Source organism: Panthera tigris, chromosome B4 (genome assembly GCF_018350195.1).
Source record: "Panthera tigris isolate Pti1 chromosome B4, P.tigris_Pti1_mat1.1, whole genome shotgun sequence".
NCBI lineage: Eukaryota > Metazoa > Chordata > Mammalia > Carnivora > Felidae > Panthera > Panthera tigris.
The window spans coordinates 49,382,065-49,402,355 of record NC_056666.1 but is presented as its reverse complement, the minus strand read 5'-3'; the positions used below and the strand labels follow the sequence as shown (position 1 = coordinate 49,402,355).

Genomic DNA, 20,291 nt, shown 5'->3' with positions numbered 1-20,291 from the left:
TGCTTTCTCTCTCTCTAAAAAATAATAATAATAACAAAAAACATGAATGAACATCCTACCACACATTCTGGTGGTGGGGTTGTGAAGACAGGTATTTAAACAGACAAATCAGAATATCATATCATAAATTCTTTTTCAGAGTCATCATTATGTTGCTGAGGTAATAACTAGGATGACAAAAACCAAGTCTTTGTGGGGGCTGATGGCGAAGGCTTCACTCGAGAACAAATTTTGAGCTTGGAATTTTATATTTTATTTTATTTTATTTTATTTTATTTTATTTTATTTTATTTTATTTTATTATTTTTCAGCTTGGAATTTTAAATGAAATAGAAATGTTCTGGGGAGAAAGAAAATAGAGTAGGTGGAGTTTGCTTTTCCAGATGGATATATAAAAAGGTGAGATTCAGGGCAAATAAGTGGGGTTCATAATGCTAATGAAATTAGTGACCTGGATTATATCCAGATTACAAAAGGCTAAATAATTTAACACTAATGATTCCTAGGCATGAGTTAGGTGTGTTTAAATAACTGTGGAGTCTTCTTTATTTTATTTTTTAAATTTTATTAATGTTATATTTATTTTTGAGAGAGACACAGAGCATGAGTGGAGGAGGGGCAGAAAGAGAGGGAGACAGAATCTGAAGCAGGCTTCAGGCTTGTAGCTATTAGCACAGGACCCGATGCTGGTCTTGAACTCATGAGCCTCTAGATTGTGACCTGAGCCCAAGTCAGAAGCCCAACTGACTGAGCCACCCAGGCACCTATGGAGTCTTCCTTCTCCTTCTCCTTCTCCTTCTCCTTCTCCTTCTCCTTCTCCTTCTCCTTCTCCTTCTCCTTCTCCTTCTCCTTCTCCTTCTTCTTCTCCTTCTCCTTCTTCTTCTTTTCTTAACGTAATTTATTGTCAAATTGGCTGACATACAGTGTGTAAAATGTGCTCTTGGTTTTGGGGGTAGATTCCCGTGGTTCATCGCTTACATACAATACCCAGTGCTCATCCCAGCAAGTGCTCTCCTCAATGCCCATCACCCATTTTCCCCTCTCCCCCATCCCCATCCATCCTCAGTTTGTTCTCTGTATTTCAGAGTCTCTTATGGTTTACCTCCCTCCCTCTCTGTAACTATTTTTCCCCCTTTCCTTCCCCCATGGTCTTCTGTTAATTTTCTCAAGATCCACATAGGAGTGAAAACATATGATATCTGTCCTTGTCTGACTGAGTCTTCTTTATAACATGCAAGTTACTCCAGAGATCGTCATGCCCCTCTTGTACTTTCCATGCCTCCACCTTATCGAACACTCTCATAGGGAGCCACTGTAACTCCAACAGGAGTACATCAAGTACCACCAGTGTTTTGGGGACAGGAAGAAAAAAGATTGAAAATAAATGTTTTAGGACAAGGCTGTGGTAAGCCAAGAAAGGAAAGATGAGGCTCTCATCAAAGGCAGAAACAGAATTTTCAAGCTATTTCTGAATAAACACAATAGGAGTAAGAATCTGATTGGTGGTTGGAGACAGTCACTCTTCCAATCCTGAAGAATAACATCCTCGTATATTTCTTGTATATTTCTGGTTTCCACCTTGTTACCAAATTGGAACAGACACTCCCTGAAACACTCAGTTCTTAGTAAAAACAATATTACATGAATTATAAATGTAATGAGAATCTTTCTCAAAGTGTGTATTTTTAATGTTCACTATGTTCCTCTTTGTACCCGACAAATGCAACTCTGAAATAGTCCTCTGGTTTTGTGGCAGGGTTTCATACAATCACAAGGAGATATAAATAGTCTTCTATCTGGCTTTTTTTTTTCACATGTCTTACTTTTTCCATACAATTTATGTTATCCTGAGAAGTTGGAGATTCCTCACCTTTCATCTGTAAAAATATTCTGTGTTGTCAGACTGTTTGAGCAGTACATTTGACAGGCTTTCATGTTCCATCTTTCCTATTAAAAATTGCACCATGAATAAATACTGCCCCCAGTAGTTAGTTAAAATAGTATCCGGCCACCTTTCACCCCTTTTTGCTCACAAAGTAATCTAAACCTAGCACATTAAGGGAGAGATCAAAGTGATGTTGCTGTTTTATGTACAGTAGGTGCAGCTGGCTCATTTGTGAGTTACCCCTCTCTAGGGCAGAGATAAGGCATGCAAACAGTTAGTTGTGGCCTTTCACCCGCAAAATCGAGTTCATAGTAAAATATGTGTGATGCACAAAAGAGATAAATAGGAAGAGATGTAGAAATTAACATAAAGAAGGAAAAGAGACAGATTTAAACATTTTCCAGATATTAAAATGTCACAGTATTTAAAATGAACAATTATGACAGAATCTAAATTTCTTTATGTGTGCTACACGGGGAAGAGGCCATATTATCTCTGTCCAATAAACGCAGGACAGACAGACAAGGCATGATGTAACCTCTATTCACATGTTAACCTCTAAAACTACCCTGCTAAGCAACTTCTGAAAAAGTCTTTTCTAAATCTGAACCTGATTTATCTCCCAAGTTATGAGCTTCGTCACCAGAGAGTCTAGTTCAAACATCAAACATTGTTCTTCGAAGGAAGAAAGTAACTCCCCCACTGTCAATGTAATTTTATCCCAGTGGCTGAGGATCACATTTTCCATTGTGGAGCACATTTTGCTTTTTCTTTTGTCCTCCTCTCCTTTTATAGAAAAGTCACATTAACGCCAGCCAGGATGTGGAATGCAGATGTCCAGCCACTTCAGGGATATTCAGGGAGATGGCAGGTATGACTAACGCAGGCAATGTACTTTTCTTGCCATATTTCTTTTGAGGATGCCTTCAGATTTGCGCCATATTGTTGATTTTACAAGCTGTGGAACATGGCACTATATTTAGCCCAATATTGTCTTCCAAGAGCAGACAAAAGGTTTTTTTTTTTTTTTATTCTACTATACCACAGAGGTAAGCCCAGGCATGCCAAACAGTTTTAAAATGTTATGAACCCTGTGAGGACAACCCGGGTCCTAGAGGAAAGACATTCAGGATACTTTAAAACATTTGATCTAGGTCTTTCACTTCCTATGAGACATGTTACCAAGTCACCTTCTGGTAAAACTTGGGGATAAATAAATCTGTGAGAGGTTTATTTCTGTTTATTCTATGTTTTACCATCACTCGTTTCTGCCCTCAGTGCTCTTTTCCAAACAGAGTTTATGATCTCTTACCCTCAGAGCACATTTGCAAAAGGATGAAAAGGTGTGTTCCTTCTCTTTTGAAAATGCCTAAACTTTTAGAAGTGATCACGCAAAGAGCCTTCCTTTTGGAAGGGAGAGAAAAGAGTGGCTTGCCTTTAAGGTTGACCAAGAAGGAACTGAAAGCTAGTTCGGTCAGTCAGCCTGAGAAGAAATCTGAGGTCTCCAGAGTAATGAGAACTTGAAAGTCAACTTGTGCCAGCCATTCATGGAGATAAGACTGCAGAGCGTTGGGGTTTATTCTGGGAAGAATTTCTGGAAGCCACCAAATCCTGGGCACAGGGTGGATTTGTTTTGCCAAAGATTCAGGTGTCACCAGATTTGAAGATTCAAAAAGAGCCAGTGTCAGCCTGTCATTTGCTTCAAACAGATTTTCCTAACCATTACCCTTGACTCTCAAACAGAATCATCATTCCAGACAGCCTGGTCTATACATGTTTCCCAGAGCATAACTGTTTGCTGCTTAGAGTCACATGACTTTGATTCGTGACATGGTTTCTCTCTGGGAAATGTCCCACATCTTCTTCCTGTCTGATCTCACCTTCCCAGGACTCCAATCTGAATTCCTCTTCCTCCAGGAAGTCTTCCCAGAGTACTCCGGATTTCAGTAATCTCCCCTTTCTCTAACGTAATCATGTATGCCCTTGCTCCTCATTTTTGAGATTAGTTGCAATAGCTATAATTTTAATGTATTTATTACTATTTAGCTACTTAAATGATGCAAACATGCACAGTTTTCCCGGTTATATATAAAGTTCTTTGAAGGAAGTGACCATGTCAATATCATTCTCTATATTACCCACAGAGCTTTGAGAAGCATTGTGCAGTGGTTAAGAGCACAGATGCTGAAACCAGACTTCTGGGATTAAGTCCTGGCTTAACCACTAACTAGCTGTGTGATCTTAGACAAGTTGTTTAATTTTTGTGCTTCAGATACTTCTTCGGGACAACATAGACATAACAATAGCAATTATTTCAATACAGTTTTGAAAATTAAAAAACTCAATACATTTAAACAGCAGCACTTAACAAATATTTGCCATCATCATAATTATCATTATACTTATTATTATAATTATTCACATTTTCCCTGGAATACCTTCTTTTATTGCATTTACTTATGTGGATTCAATTAGAAAACATTTCTTGAGTTTCTACTGAATGCAAAGCATTGTTCTAGGCAACATCGAGAGAGAAAAAGACATAGGCAACATATTTCCTTCTCTCAATAAATTTAACATGTGAAGAATACCTATCATTTAAGGAAAACTTATTCCATCTCCTTGTTCAGGTCTTCCTGGAAGCTTTCTCTGAATGTGGCACATCACATGGCATAGCTTGCCTAACCAAATTTTTAAACACCTGAGGACAGAGCCTACCTTAAGGTGATTTTATCACTCGTAGTATCCAACAGAATGTTTTTCACATTGTAAGAACTGGGTAAATATTTAGTAATTGATTTAGCTTTATTTTGTCATTGTTTCTTTAGTGCAACTCTCAGGAAAAGCAAATACTAGCCTATTAGAAATACCTTGTTGTTGGAAGAGGTTGAAATTCCATAGTGTTGACCTTCGTGGTAGTACTAATTAGAGGCTCTAAATGATTTCAGTAAAGCCAAGGAATTATGAAGTCAATTTTCAAAAGAATTTGTATATGTGAGATATATACATATATATTATTGTATCAGCATCAAAATAGCTAGTTTCTTTCAAGGATATCACATAGGTTCTATGTTTGAATTTTTCTGCATAGATCTTATGACTTAAGGGCTATTGAAAACTCAAGGCTATCTTAGAACAGTATCTGAAATAACAATGCCCCTAAGTACAACACATTTCATTCTTTATCCTATGAAAAGATAATAAACAACACAATCATGTCGAATTTTTAATTTTCCACACTTTAGTCTGAGTGGTTTGTTTCTTCTATGAGATCTAGGGTTATAACTGTTTTCATAACTTTTAGAATTGTAGCTCTGATTTGGTTATATGCCTTGTCTTTTTATTATTCTATATCTACCATTCAGCATGTAAAAAAGAATTATGAAATATTTGTGGAATGTTGAAAGGGAAAAAATTCCCTTTTATTAATACTCAGAATGTTGAAGGAGAAAAAAGATGATTTGACAAAAGTGTTTCTAACATAAAGAAATCAAAATTCATAGTCAGAATTTGATTGAAATCATATATGTTTTAGCTATGAATTGGAGAAGATAAAATTTAGAATGTAAAATTCAGGGTGTAAGTTTACTTTAGGCACATTTCCTTAGAATTATGAAAACCAAAGTGTTTAATAATATTGCCAAAGTATTGCCTATAAGTTGTAATTATAAAGCAAGGGAATTATGAACAATAACTTACGAATTTACCCGTGCTATTTCAATATTCATTCATTTGTACTTGTATTTGAACATTTCTATGTTCTTGTCTCTCATGACTCTTTATTTGTACATTTAATTAGGACAGGGAAATGAAATCAGCATAAAGCCAATTAAGATAAATAACAAGTCACTGGGTATTGTATGGAAACCAATTTGACAATAAACTTCATATATTGGAAAAAAAATAAATAGTGATATAGAAAGAGCTTATAAACAACCAAACAAAAAAGATAAATAACAAGAGTATACTGTGAAAAGTTTTTATGTTATCTGTATTCCCAGGTCCTAGAATAGTGCCTGGAATATTGGTATATAGTAGGTGCTCAATAAATTGGGAGCTGAATGTTTTTAAATGGACTTTTTGGTAAAAGATGGACATCCTTTTGTTAGATATATTTAAAAGAGGATCCCGGATAAAATTAAAAATAAACAATGAAAGAGTTATACAAACCTACCAGATTAAGTTAACTAAAAATGTCATTTCTCCTCTAACTTTCATTGCTTATGTTCTTTCAATTTCATAAGAAAATTATTTTCTAAGCCAAACTAATATCAAATGTGATCTCTATTTATGAGAAAACCACACAGCGGAAGCTATCAAAGTAGGGTTAAATTTACATTCTGTCAAATCGTTTTACTTTAAGGGTTCTTGGAAGTCAAGCATGCTGGTTAATTCCCCATAGAGATTTGAATGCTCCAAAAACAATTCAGAACTTCCACTCATCTCTGCTAAAAGAAAAAAAGAGCGTAATGAGTATATAGGAGGCGGGATAAGAAATAAAAAGTAAAAATGAAGAACGGCTGTTTAATTAAGGTGACAATGAATCTTTGAATCATCTAGGGACTTAACTGGTCATGGAATAATTCTCTGCGAGTTTTTCCTAGTATCCAGCATATAGACACAAGCCAAATCTAGTTGCAGCATGTTAAAGATGGAACAGAAACACACACACGCACACACGCACATGCACACGCACACACACACAAGTTGAAATAAAATAAATGAAAATTACTTGGAACTATAATGAGACATAAAGAGTGATCGCAAGAACCAACAATTTCTGTTGTTTAATCTTGTGTTTTAAAACTAGAAAGTGTTTTATAATGCTATACAGCTCAACTGGATGACTTGCTACCACCATTCATAAAATGCATTTCTTTCTTATTTGCATAGTGTTTCATGATTTCTGCATTAAATATTTGTTTTCAGTGATTATTTCATTCATCCATTTATTAGCCATTCATTTATCTGTTCACTCAATAAACATTGATGGTGTGCCTATATGAGGAACATTCTTATTAATCCAGATAGAATAGAGATAAATACATGCTTACAGATATACATATAAGGTGCTTGTTGTTGCATTGCAATGGAAAATATAATGGGGACTGGAGAAAGAGATGGAAATAGTAGAAGTTAGTTTTGGAAAAAAGAAACAATTTACTCTCATACAGGAAAAAGTATTGATGATGATATAACCAATCTAGGAGTTGTAAATTCGCAGAAAATAGAAAATTAGTCTGAGATAATGGCGTTTATCAAAATCAACCCTGTGGACATCAGAAAAGAGAGGTAGAAGCATAGATATGAGAAACCAACATTAAAACTGACAGAAAGCCTTGGGGACACTGAAGACCATCTTGGATTGGAGGTGTGTGTTTGATGGTTAACTTGAGTAGGTCACAAGGTGCACATTGGTCAAACATTGTTCTGGGTGTTTCTGTAAAAGTGTTTTTAGATAATATTGATATTTATATCCATAGACTGAGTAAGCAGATTGCCCTCCCTAAAAGAGTGTTGTTTTATCCAACTGTTTGAAGGCCCGAATAGAATAGAAAGATTGGCCTTCCCCTGAGTAAAAGAGAATTAATCGTACCTGACTGCCTTCAAACTCACACACTAGCTTTTCCTTCCCTTGGGCTCAAACTGAAATGTCAGCTCTTCTTGGGTTTCCAGCCTGCTGGTCTTTATTAGAACTGGACCATCTGTGTCTTGGTTCTCAGGGCATCAGACTAAGACTGGAGCTACACCATTGACTCTTCTGGGTCTCCACCTTGTCGATTCACCAGCAGATGATCTTAGGACAGGTCAGTCTCCATAATCATGACAGCCAATTCCTTATAATAAATCTCTCTTCCCCATATATATATATATATATATATATATATATCTCATATATACATATATAATATGCAATATATATGCATATATATTACCTCTATATGTGATACATATACACACATTCTATTGATTCTATTTATATATATGTATATATGTATGTATATATATGTATGTGTGTGTGTGTGTATATATGTATGTGTATACACACACATATCCTGTTGGTTCTATTTCTCTGGAGAATTCTGACTGACACAGTATATGTGTGTATATGCATGTGTGTGTGTGTATATGTGTGTGTGACTTAGGGGTGAAGATGTATTATCAGGAATAAGACTATAAAGTTGGGGGGGGGCAACAAAAACAAAAGTAGAAGTTTAAGATGTTGAATAATTTAAGCTTCATTTTTGGCTCGTCCCATCTGCTCTTAAGCGAATCATTGCTTCAACTATGAAGCAGAAAACAACCATCCAGGGTTGACTAGGTAATATGCAGGCTGCTCATAAGTATTTACTTATTTTCTCCCACTGCTCCAAGCCCTAACTAAGTTAAAAAACATGGAAGAGTGAAGAGTACTATTTAACAATCTGAAAAGAAGGAAAACATACATCTACATATGGTAATGGACATCAACTGATTTATTGGGTGATCATTTTAGAATAAATACAAATATAAAAACCATTATGTTGTGCACTTGAAGTTAATATAATGTTATATATCAATTATATTTCAATTAAAAAAAAAGAAAGGAAATTATAGGAACAAAACATCAACTAAAAAATTTAAATAAGAGTTTCAAACTATCAACCACAACACAAGAGTGACTGTAAGAGCCATAGAAAATAGCTGAAGTGACCCAGCATACATACAACTTTCTGAAAAAGAACAAATATTAAAAACAATAAGTTTTTAAAGTTTTAAATTAAAATAAGGCTTGAAACTAGCTATACAATCACTCAAAGACAAGAATACTTTCGTGGGAGTCTTGGAGTCAAGGAGAGCAATTCCAGAATACTAGTGGAACAAAACACCCAAAAATAGATGCAAGAATAGCTTTACTTTATCTGTATCACTCATGTCCCAAGGCAGCACAGTTCAATTCCAAGAGAGATTCCCTTCAGCCAACGATTTCTTCTACACAGAAAAGAGAGCACAGTGAGGGAGAGACTAGTTTTCCTAGCTAGGCAGGATATTGCCCAAAGCCTACCCAGAATGCTGAGGTGATTGGCATGGCCGAGTGATTGAGAGCCTAGGAGCAGGGAAGATACGTGTTCTGGGAGTAGGGACTCTGGTTCTAAGCAATCAGGGCTCAGAATTCATCAAAGGGCCAAGGATCCCACCAACCACTTTGTGAATTCCATCAGGAAATCCACCCATGAATGGTGTGGGATGCCTCACCTGTGGACACCTGAGTGGCCTATGGAAAACTCCAATGCTCTGCACACCTCATTCCCCTCCCAACATGGCAGTTTCCCCATGTGCCCCCACAGAAGATGACTGTGTTCCTTTGCAGGTGGCTTGTGAACTTATGCAGAAAGCCAGCCCAACTCTGCAGGATTGGTAGGAGGCACACAAATTTGAACATTTTCCAGGCGCTACTTTAGGGAAAACAAATGAGAGACTGTCAGCACTCAGCTTGATAAAGAAAAAGGCACGTCATCCAAGAATTCCCTCTCCCTGACCCAAACATATCTGTTTTGCTTTTTTCTTTGGTATATATACATATATTTATGATATGGTGTGTGTGTGTGTGTGTGTGTGTGTATGTGTGTGTATTATATATATATATATATATATATATATATATATATATATATATGAAGAGAGGTAAAGAAGAAGCTTTACTTTGGGGAAGTATGACTCATGTAGACTTGATCTGTATGAATAGGGTAATAAAATAGAGGCTATATTTCCCTTTCCAAGTATGAGGGCTGATGGTAGTTTTAATGATGGTGGGGAAAATGACAAGGTGACAGTTTAAAAGGTGAGAAGTTCAATTTGTGCCAGATTTAGCTTTTATGGGTGGCAGTATATGCACATGCCCATGTCACTCAGGCAGCAGCAGACATAAAACTGGAGCACAGCTGAGAAATTATGCCTTGGATAAAGATTTGGAAACCATCTTCATACTCCATACATGTGGTGAGAGCAAGTAAGTGAAGAAGTAACAGAGCACAGATTTCAATCCTGGATCTCAGAGGGATTAACTAGAAGAAAAGGTAAAAATGGTAACTCAATGCCCAGGAATGAAAAGGTGTCCATGAGAGAGGAGAGTTCGATATTATCAATGGCAATGTACAGATTTCGGAAGTTTTAGATCACTAGATTTTGCAGAGAAGTTTGGAGGATTTTTGCAAAGTGGTACATGAAGGGCTTTACTTCATTCCTGTATACTTTTAGATAGAAAATGCTGTCTATTTCTTCCAAACATTCCCTCCGGAAGACTTAGGTCAAAATGAAGTTGATTCTGGTTGCTCTGTTGGACTGAAAGACTGTGACGTGTTCATGTAAGTAAACAATATATCCTTCACAAGGTAGGTGCTAAAAACATTTAATGATTGATTAAATTTAATACAGCATTTATTTAACATCTATATTTCTTCGTGGTCCTACAGAAGACAAGAAGATGAATAAATCATGGTTTTTGCTCTCCACTGACTCGTAGTCTAGTTGCATCAAGAAATATGCTTAATAATAATACAAAGCTGGGTAGGTCATTTTATTGAATGTAAACAGGAAAATATGTTGGATGAATTGAGGAGGTTTTCGGAATTAATGGGAAGCTTAAGAACCAGGCTAGAGCACTGAGAGCCACCACATCCAGAAAGAAAGCTAAAATGCAAGAACCACCACAGAGGAGTGATAGCAGAGTCTGGTGAGGCTTAGGTAAGTTTACTTATGTGCTTAGGTAAAATGACCATTTTCTTTCCAGGGAAGGAGTGTAGGATTGGCCTATCATGGAGCAAGTGCCTTTAGACAGAAGAGTGAAATGGAAAAGCCGTCATTTCAATAATAGAATTCATAATTCCAAGAATAGAATAGGCAATTAGGAAGGGTCAATGAATGTTGGGCAGCAAAATAACAAGTCCTCAGATAATTAGAATCATAATGAATGCACAAACAAAATGCCAAGGGAAGGCCTAGAAGAAAGCACCTGTCCCCCAGTAGAACGATTCAATGGCCATTGAGACGGAATGACCCAGTCAGTTGATGTTAGCCAGGCTTGGCCAATAGCCATTGCATTGTTGGCACAATTGGTGTAAAAGTCTAAGATGGTAGAATGAAGACTATTTATACATGGGTGTAGCATGCACTTACTCACTAAGGTTGAACTAGCCATTGCTCCTAATGATGAATATCAAAGCAGCCAGCCACAGAGATCTAAAGTGATGACAGGAATGAATGCTGGGTCCAGATTTGGCACCATCCCTCAGGGAGATTAAAACAGCCACTGAGAATCAGGTTGATTACATTGAACCCTTCTACTCTAGAAGGTGGTGTTATTCATCTTGACCAAAACAGACACACATTCCAAGTACGGGTTGCTCTTACTTACTATGATGGGGTTTATAGAGTATTTGACTCATCAGCACAAAATTCCATCTAAGAGTGCTCCAACTAAGAAACCACTTTACAGGGGTGCCTGGGTGGCTCCGTCGGTTAAGCGTCTGACTTCGGCTCAGGTCATGATATCACAGTCTGTGGGTTCAAGCCCTGCATCGGGCTCTGTGCTGACAGCTCAGAGCCTGGAGCCTGTTTCCGATTCTGTGTCTCCCTCTCTCTCTGCCCCTCCCCTGCTCATGCTCTGTCTCTGTCGCAAAAATAAATAAAAACATTAAAAAAAATTTAAAAAAAAAAACCACTTTACAGAAAAGGAAGCATGGCAGTGAGTTTATCACCATGGACATGACAATGGATCATATACCGTACCATCCAGAAACTGTTGGTTTGATAGAGTGACGAAAGAACCATTTGAAGGCAGAAGTGAGATAACAATTAGGAGATGATTCCATACATAGAAAATACTGTTCACGTGAAAATACATTTTAAGTATAAAACACTTATAATATGCTATGCTATTGAATATGCTATGTATTCAATAAATAGGATACATGGATCTAGAAGCTATGAACTAGAAGTAGAAGAAGCCCCACTTGGGAAATTGGTGATTCTCATTCTTGGAACTCTGGGCTTCATAAGTTTAGTGTTCTAGTTCCCAAAAGGGAAATGCTTTCATCAGGGAAGAAAATAAGAGTCTCATTAAACTTTAAGCTAAGGCTATTTATTACCTCATCAGACAGAGAGTCATCCTTCCAAGAAACCTGCAGGAAAGGAAAGGAGTAGCCCTACTGTTAGAAGCAACAGACCTTGATCAATAAGTGATAAGGTTACTTTTAAACAATGGGGGTGGATGTTTGGTACTCAGGTGATCCACTGTTATTCTCTCACCCAATTTTATTGGTAAATGGACATGTGCAGCAGCCATGGGTATAGCAACTCCTCAGGACTGAAGTCTGGATCATTTCATCAGGTCAAGTAATGCAGACAAAAAGAGGTGGTAGTCACGAGGCAGGGAAATTGGTAGCAGAATTTAGTAGAGGAAGGAGACAAGGAGCATCGACTGAAGTCTTGAGAACAGTTGTGGAAATGGGCTAGTAAGGCATCCCAGTAACCTTTCTCAGGCAAGTTTCACCCCAAAAAGGGACCTATCAGAATCCTGGAGAAAATGATCCTAGAACTTATCATGCAAAGCAAATGGATCTGATAAGCTCAATGGGTAGACTGTAATAGATGCTGAGGCACTCATTGCCTCAACTGCTGGGAACCTCAGCTAATGCTTAAAGATTCTTAGATGAGTCCTCTGGCAATTGACAGGAGACAGCAGTGTTTCCCAAGGTCACCTCCCCTTCCCACTGACAGCCCAAATCCAATTGCTGTTTGGATAAAGGTCCAACTCTGAAGAATCATTCCAGTTCCAGAATTTTCTATAGGATCCAAGGAGGTATTGTCGTGATTGCATCACAATTCAACTTCCTTCTGCTATTCTTCTTTCACTCCATCACCAGTGTTGATCCTAAGAGCACACCTCAAGAAACATCCAACATGGTAACCTCAGACTCAAAATTTATTTCCCAGGAAACCTAAGTTAAGACAGTTTTCTATTTAGATTTAAAAACATGTAAAAAATTACATAGAGTCTGGGAAAGTTCATTACAAGAGCCTTTCTAATGACAAGGGAGGTGAGTTTTCCTTAGATTATGAATATGTTCAATGTTGCAGAATCAAAATGCAATTAGCATCCTCAATGAAAAGACCTGAATCTGCAGTTAGGGTATTTTGCCCCTTATGGAAGTGGGCACCTAGATGAGGCAGTCTGGGATATCAAAATGTGCCTGAGTGTAATTATTTTAAAAGATTAACATTTTTAGTCACCCGTGAAAGAAATAGGAAAAATTATTATTTTGCATGATTGATTCTTAAAGCCAGTACATAAAGACAAACTTTAAGGAAAATAAAATCAGAGTAGAAATAAATTGTTAGCATAAACATTTCCTTCTAAATCACCCTTAATCCTTACACTGGATTCAAACTGCTTTCAGCATTAATATACTTTGGTTTTTCACCAAAATCCCTCTGGACAGCCTTTATCAGCTGCCAATATGTCTCCATCACAGACCCAAGTAGTCTGTTCACTCTGATTAGACTGTTGGAGCTAATTTAAAGTATGGCCTTTGTTATGTCTACAGCAGTCTAATCAGCTAGGAAGATTCTCTGACACCCTGGCATCCAATCCGTCTCCATGTCATTGAAGCAGAAAGGCAAAGATTATGGCCATCAAAGTATATCTTCAGGCAGAGATATAGCTTTCCAAACCAGTGCTTAGTTGAAATTGTCATGTTTTAAAATCACTTTAAAATCAAAGATATTCAGATATTTCATAGAAATTCCAGGAAGCTTAGAAGTGGCTCCGTTGTTTTATCTCGGCTAGGTCTCATTTCCCTCACTAGATGGTAAGCTCCTTGAAGGAATAGATCATATTCTTCTCAATATTTCCTACAGTATCTTATAGGTAGAATGGCTTTATACAAATTTATGTAACAAGATAATTTACTGGGAAAGTTCTTTGTTACTTTGAATGTCTCTGATGCTCTTTCAGCAGAGCACTCACCTTGGACTAGACCCAATGTTAGGTTCTTTATCTGTATCATCTTATTTACTCTCTACAACCTTAGGAGTGACATTATTATTATTATTATTATTATCCCTGTCGAGACAACCAAAGCACAAAAAGGTTAAATATTTGCCTACATATATCTAGTTGGTGGGAAAAGTGGTATTTAAATACAGACTCTCTGTCTTCAAAGCCCAGAATTTCATCTTCTTACTTCTTGATGGTAGTAGAACTCTCAGAATATTCTCTGAGTATTCGAGTGTGCTCCTGGGTACAGAACAAGTGAGGGAACTGAACTCCCGTTCCTGGCACTCCATGTTGAAAGTCATTTTGATCAGAGAATAACAAGGATAATAAGCGCGGCCCTTCTGATGATATATTTGTTAATTCAGCAAAAATATAAATGATAGCACTTCCTGATTTCCATCTTCCCTACTTCACCTTCAGGTGTTTTTTTTTTTCCTCTCATTTGAACCTTGCTCTCATCCTTGGAGGTGGACTGGTATGCTGCAAAGAACATGAGCCTTGGAATTAAACTAGCCTCATTCCTTTTTTGACTCTACCATTTACTAACTGTGTCCTTGTGCATAGTTTTTAAAATACTTGAATTCAGTTTTCAATAAAATGAGAACAATAAACCCTGCCACATAAAGTTGTTTGGATGATTAAATGACATGACAAACATAACATTCGGAGCCTATGGATGATACTCAATAATCATGAATTCTCTCTGTCCTGCTTTGACTACTTTATTTTCTGATGAAGGGATACATGTGCAATCAGCCATCAAGTCTTAACAGTCTTTCCCTATAGCAAGGAGCAAGGAAGAGCTGCTCAAGCTGGAAATTGAAGATTTCCTATCTTCCATATGTCGAATTGCTTTAATTGAGTAATTAAGGAAGGACCTCAATTACATTTAAATACTTGTCTTGATACTTTAAATACTTGCTTTAGTCCTTTTGTATTTTAAAACCAATACCTTTGATGTTTTAGTACTTGCATCTGGGGATGTTTTCTAGGTTCTGAATTTGATCCCTGTTGTACGGATGTTAAGGCCCATTACTTCAAATACTGTAGGTTTGCTTTTAATAGATCCAAAATAGAAAGGTCTTTATTAACCTGCCGTGAGTTAGAGGTACTGATTCATTTACATAACTGCCGAGCATTCTCTGTCTTTAGTATTGGTCAGACTCTTAAACTTCAGAAGTCTTATAGAAAGAGCACTAAACCAGGAGTTGTGACAACCTGAGTTAGCACATTGGCTCTGCTACTATCTGTCGGCAGCATCTTGGACAAATAGCTCTCTGAGCTCCTCTAGCCGGGTACCATTTCTCATTTATTTGTTCTTTGTACAGAGTCTATCAGAGTACCTAGAACAAGGTAAAAACTACAAAAAACAAAGTTTGTGGAGTCAAGAAATATTTTAATCAATTAGACAATTAGTATAGGAATTGAAAGCTAAAGAGCTTGGCGCATTTTCAGCTGGCTACCTTGCGGTCACTCTTTGGATCTGGACTTGTAACAAATGAGATGAGGAATGGTAATAATTCTACAAATTTCTAACTTCAGTTTTTAACAGTGAACTTCCAAATTTTCAACCAAATCTCTCCAGTCTGTAACAATTCTTTCTACATCTACCCTCCCATCCATTTTGTTTATTTTCCTCTGAAATTCCTCCAAGTTTCCAACCTTAAACAATAGCACTTCAATCTAGTTTAATAGTTATACATTTTTGTATTTCTTTTCTAGGCTGAGTTTGACCCTTACTTATTTGCAACTTTTGTAACTATCTTCATTTACGTCATTAAAATGACAAGCTTAGCGCATTTATAAACAATAGCTTTAAGCAAAAATACAAAACAGTTTTTAAAATAGAGGTGTAAATTGACTTCATAATCAATGAAATCTATAACTACAAAGTTATTTCTTTTCCACATGGTTTCATTTAATATCTTGTTCCCAAATAGAAAACTAAACCTGGGTGGCTCAGTCAGCTAAGTGTCTGGCTCTTGATTTTGGCTCAGGTCATGATTTCATGGTTTGTGAGCTCCAACCCTCTGTTGGGCTCTGTGCTGACAGTGGGGAGCTTGCTTAGGATTCTCTCTCTCTCTCTCTCTCTCTGCCCCTCCCCCACGCTCTTTCATGCTCTCTGTCTCAAAATAAATAAACTTTAAAATAAACGTATAAATAAATAAATAAATAATAGATAGATAGACAGGTAGATAAAATTAATAGGCCCATCTGACCCTATGTTAAAGGCAACCATTCATTTATGTATATACAAACACACATGAAGGGACTACATATTATTCTTTTTGCTAAAGCATATAGAATGTATATAGAGAGTGCAAATCTTTCAATTATTTCTAGAATATTGCTACAAACATTTATAAAAGAAGCTTCAAAGACATTTGTTTGTGAGTTTTCTAAGCAAATATGGTGAGTAAGTAAGATGATGTCTTCAAATCTGTATACTTCACTATGCACCCCTCTTCACTATGGAAATTAATTAACTGGCATCATGAAATAAACAATATAAACTCCAAATGTTAGCGAGAAAAATTCTTGCTTTTGTATTCAAACTGGAAAATGGAAAGACATACGTGAAGAGTAGACTGTCTAAAATCTTAATGTATGGGAAGAGTAGCAGAATATGCTACCCAAAAATATGCTGGTTTGATATAGTGATTAATCTGAGCTGTAGGCCTTTGGAAAAGAGTAAATGCAAGGATAAGCTTTCTCTTCTGCCTAAAGACAGACCCTCCAAAAAGAACTCAATGGCCATGAGTTCCCTCCCTGACTTTCATCAATGAAGGAAGACTGACTTTTGTCACAGAGGAGAAGACAAGAAGTAGACACGATGTGTGAACTTTGTCACAAGTGATCATACCTCCTATGATTCCAAGGACCCATTCACCTTTCTTAAAAATCATTTAGGCTCTTCTAAGACTAAGTCTACATCCTGCCTCTCCTTTCTCTGTTAAAACAGTATTTAAGCCTGAATTTTAAGCAAGCTTAGGGAGTTATTCATTTTCCCTTGGTTATCTCCAACGCGTACATATGTATCAATAAACTTCAGTTTTTCTTTTGTTAGTCTGTCCTTTATTACAAAGGTCTCATCCAAGAACTCAGAAATGTATATTCCTCCTTTATATGTGATTCCAGAAAATTACATATCAACTATGAAATGCAAATTTGGCTTTTAATGCTCAGTTCCTTATAAATGTTTTAACCTACCATAAATACTAAAACATACAGTAATTATCAGAAAATATATATTTTTTAAATAACCATCCTGAGACCTAAAGAAATCAGGTAGTATGGAGGAAGTCATGAATCTTCCACTTTTTGTCAATAGTTTGAATGTAATAAATAGCTTACCAATTGGTTGTGAGTCTCTGACCTGTAGAGTCCACATTTTTAGTCTAAAAAATATCACAAATCTGTGTACATAAAACTAAAAGGTAGTAGCTAGAATAATTGACATCCCAGAGGGATAAAGAGAGTGCAGAAGTTTAGGAAGCCTAATTGTCTTTTTGGACACCAATATTATTGCTCTTGGTAGAACTAGCAACCCACTTTGCCCTTCTTGCAGCATATTCACAAGTGAACCAGCATGTTGTTTTGATTTTTCATTATTCACATAAGAAAAGTGCAATTCCTAGTAATTTTCAAAGACTTTGAAATCTCAATAGGAAGGAGAGAAGAAATATAACAGCAAAAAATATAAGAAAAAATAATAAATATAAAATTTGATTCATAGCTAGCAATTACAAAGAGTTCTCATCATTTCATTTAATAAAGGTATATCCTTAAATGTTAAGTTGCATACTATAGGCTTTATTGATGCAAGGGTGTTGGAGAAGAAAAAGATTAGTATGCGTAGTACTAGTTTAGGAAGCCGTCAGTTCAGAATAGATTTTTAAGTTGGCCTTAAAAAACATGACAGGATAGTGTTGACCTAGAAGGTTCTCAGCCTCTGAAATAGCTTAACACTGGCAGACATATCTCGTAAAACATTTATTTAGGCACTAAGTCCCAGTGTCTGCAATTGGAAGGACTTTTGAGTCAACCGCCTACTGGTCTATTTGGTTGTACAAAACATCTGTGAAATGAGAGACATGATAGACAAATGTTACCCTGAGTACCACTTGGATATGGATAGAATAACAGAATCACTTTAGGAACTTTAAAAATTACAGGCACTCTTTAGACTTACTGAAACAAAATCTACAAAGGGATGAAGAATTTTTATTTTTTTTACAAGCCCCAGATAATTCTGGCAGTTGGTAAGATTTGAGAATTACTAGATTAGAGTTTAAAGTATATTATTTTGTCAAGACATTTTTCTTAGAACTGACAATGAACAATGAAATACTGAACAGTAATTCTAATAGGACTTGCTGAATATGGTAGCAGCACCCTCACAATTAAACTCATCCTGGTTCTCTTTTCTTTACAAAGCTCCATGCACTCTTTATCAGCCTTCAGGAGTGTCCAAGATGAAGGCAAATTTCAGCTCTTCCTTGATAAGAAGATGGAGATCAAAGTGTCTGGTACTATGTTAGAGAGGGCCATTGGGAAAGTGGTATGTGGTTCCAGGAAGAAGGACATAAATATATGACTAGGAATGAATACTCACTGACTCTACTTCAGTATTATAATTCTCTTTTTTTTTTTTTAAAAAAAAAAAGCAATATTTTTTGTTAACAGAAGAATTACAAAATAGAATGATTCTAAAGGAATAATACAAGCACTTTTAACTACTTTTACTCTATACAAAGTACTAGTTTACAACGAGGTTAAACTTGCAACTCATTCAAAATTTATGTTGAAATGTGTGACTCTCTCTCTCTCCCTCTCTCTCTCTCTCTCCCATCTCCCTTACACCAAGGCTTCCAATCATGATGTTCATAACTTTTCATCTTGGCATTCTTTAATATCTGAAATGTTTGTATAATAGAATTTCAGGTATCCTGGAAGTTGGAGTGAAGACTACTTGGTTACAAAGAGCCTTCTACAGACACAAAAAATTATACCAAGTAGGAAATAAGTAGGAAATACTTATATGGTTATATAAGACCATAGAGTCACAACTCTTACTAGGCATATATCATGACACTTAACTACTGGTCCTACATAAAACTTAAAGTTCACTCTGTTTTAGAAAAAAAATTTTGCACAGAGTAAGGCTTACTATTATGTTTACGAGAAGAGAATAATATACATTCATTCATTCATTTGGTATTTGCTAAGAGTTTTCTATGTGCCAGGAATTATATGCTAGAGATGCCAAGATTAAATGACACTATTAATTGCATAGCCTAGAAGTGGAAATAAATGTAAACAAATATTGGCAACATACTATGACAGGTGCTAGAATAACAAGATGTAGTGGTTTACCCAAAAGGAGGGGATAATCAACACTTCTTTGAGAATGTGTGGAAAGAATTAAGAGTAGGTGAGACATTTAAGATGTATCTATAAAGATAAGTAGACTTTGCTTACATTATCTGGGGGAGAGGATAAAAGGGAATTCTAGTGTAATGAATATTTCATCATCATTTTTCCTCATCCAGATACTCAGGCTGGGAGATTTCTCTCTCATCAAATGCTGCACAACCACTTACTTGCTGTTTTCAGTGTTCACAAAATGTCCCAGCCATTAAAAATTGGATGACCTGTTCATAATGGGATTGCTTTGGATGACAGTCAGCAAAATCTTGGGCAATGAACAGATGTCTTTTCTGCTGAAGAATCCACAGACAACATGCAGGCACCTGTGAATGCAAGACTCTCCCTTAACAACTACATGAGCAGCAGCTAACAGGGCTCCTCAACACAAGTGACGTGTGGTGGCCACCAAAATGGCAACAGAGCATCACAGGAATCAACTTGCTCTTTCACATCAAATTGAGGTTGAAAAACCAGAGTGATAGTGGTTCTCTTGATGCTGATTTGCTAGCCTCATCCATTCCCTTCCCTCCTTTCTTTCTCGGTGGTCCTCATTGAGTAACCACACGACTCACCCCAAAAGTAATGACCACTACCACCACCATCAAGGGTAGGAAGACCAAGGAGTTTGTTACTTTATTTCTAACTTATTATCATGGCATATACTCTATGTTCTGCTTCCTTCAGAGCCCTCTTCTTGATCTTAAGAAGATTTTCTTCTTTCCATAGAAAGCTGAGTCTTCTAAATTTAAAAAAAAAATATTGTTTTCAAAATTACTGCTTTTGATGATGGATCCAAAAGCCTATTCTGGAAGAAATGTCAGTTGTTTTTGTTTTTTTGTTTTTTCTCTAAATGCTTCTTAATATTTACAATTCTAATTCTCTTCAAAGTAATGAATGCCTCTGACCAATTCCAACCAGGAAGAGATTAGGACAAAATTA

The 20,291-nt window shown here is 36.5% G+C and overlaps 2 long non-coding RNA genes across 2 annotated transcripts; one reads left to right on the top strand and one right to left on the bottom strand.

Moving 5' to 3' along the window:
• Positions 1 to 8,838: 8,838 nt before the first annotated feature.
• Positions 8,839 to 12,615, bottom strand: LOC122240080. Its single transcript, XR_006219401.1, has 3 exons — positions 12,173 to 12,615; positions 12,013 to 12,045; positions 8,839 to 8,857 (listed from the first exon to the last, which is right to left on the bottom strand). It is a non-coding gene; the product is annotated as an uncharacterized LOC122240080 (long non-coding RNA).
• A 176-nt stretch (positions 12,616 to 12,791) lies between these two features.
• LOC122240079 lies at positions 12,792 to 20,032 on the top strand. The gene is made up of 3 exons (XR_006219400.1): positions 12,792 to 12,963; positions 18,360 to 18,483; positions 19,475 to 20,032. It is a non-coding gene; the product is annotated as an uncharacterized LOC122240079 (long non-coding RNA).
• Positions 20,033 to 20,291: the final 259 nt, after the last annotated feature.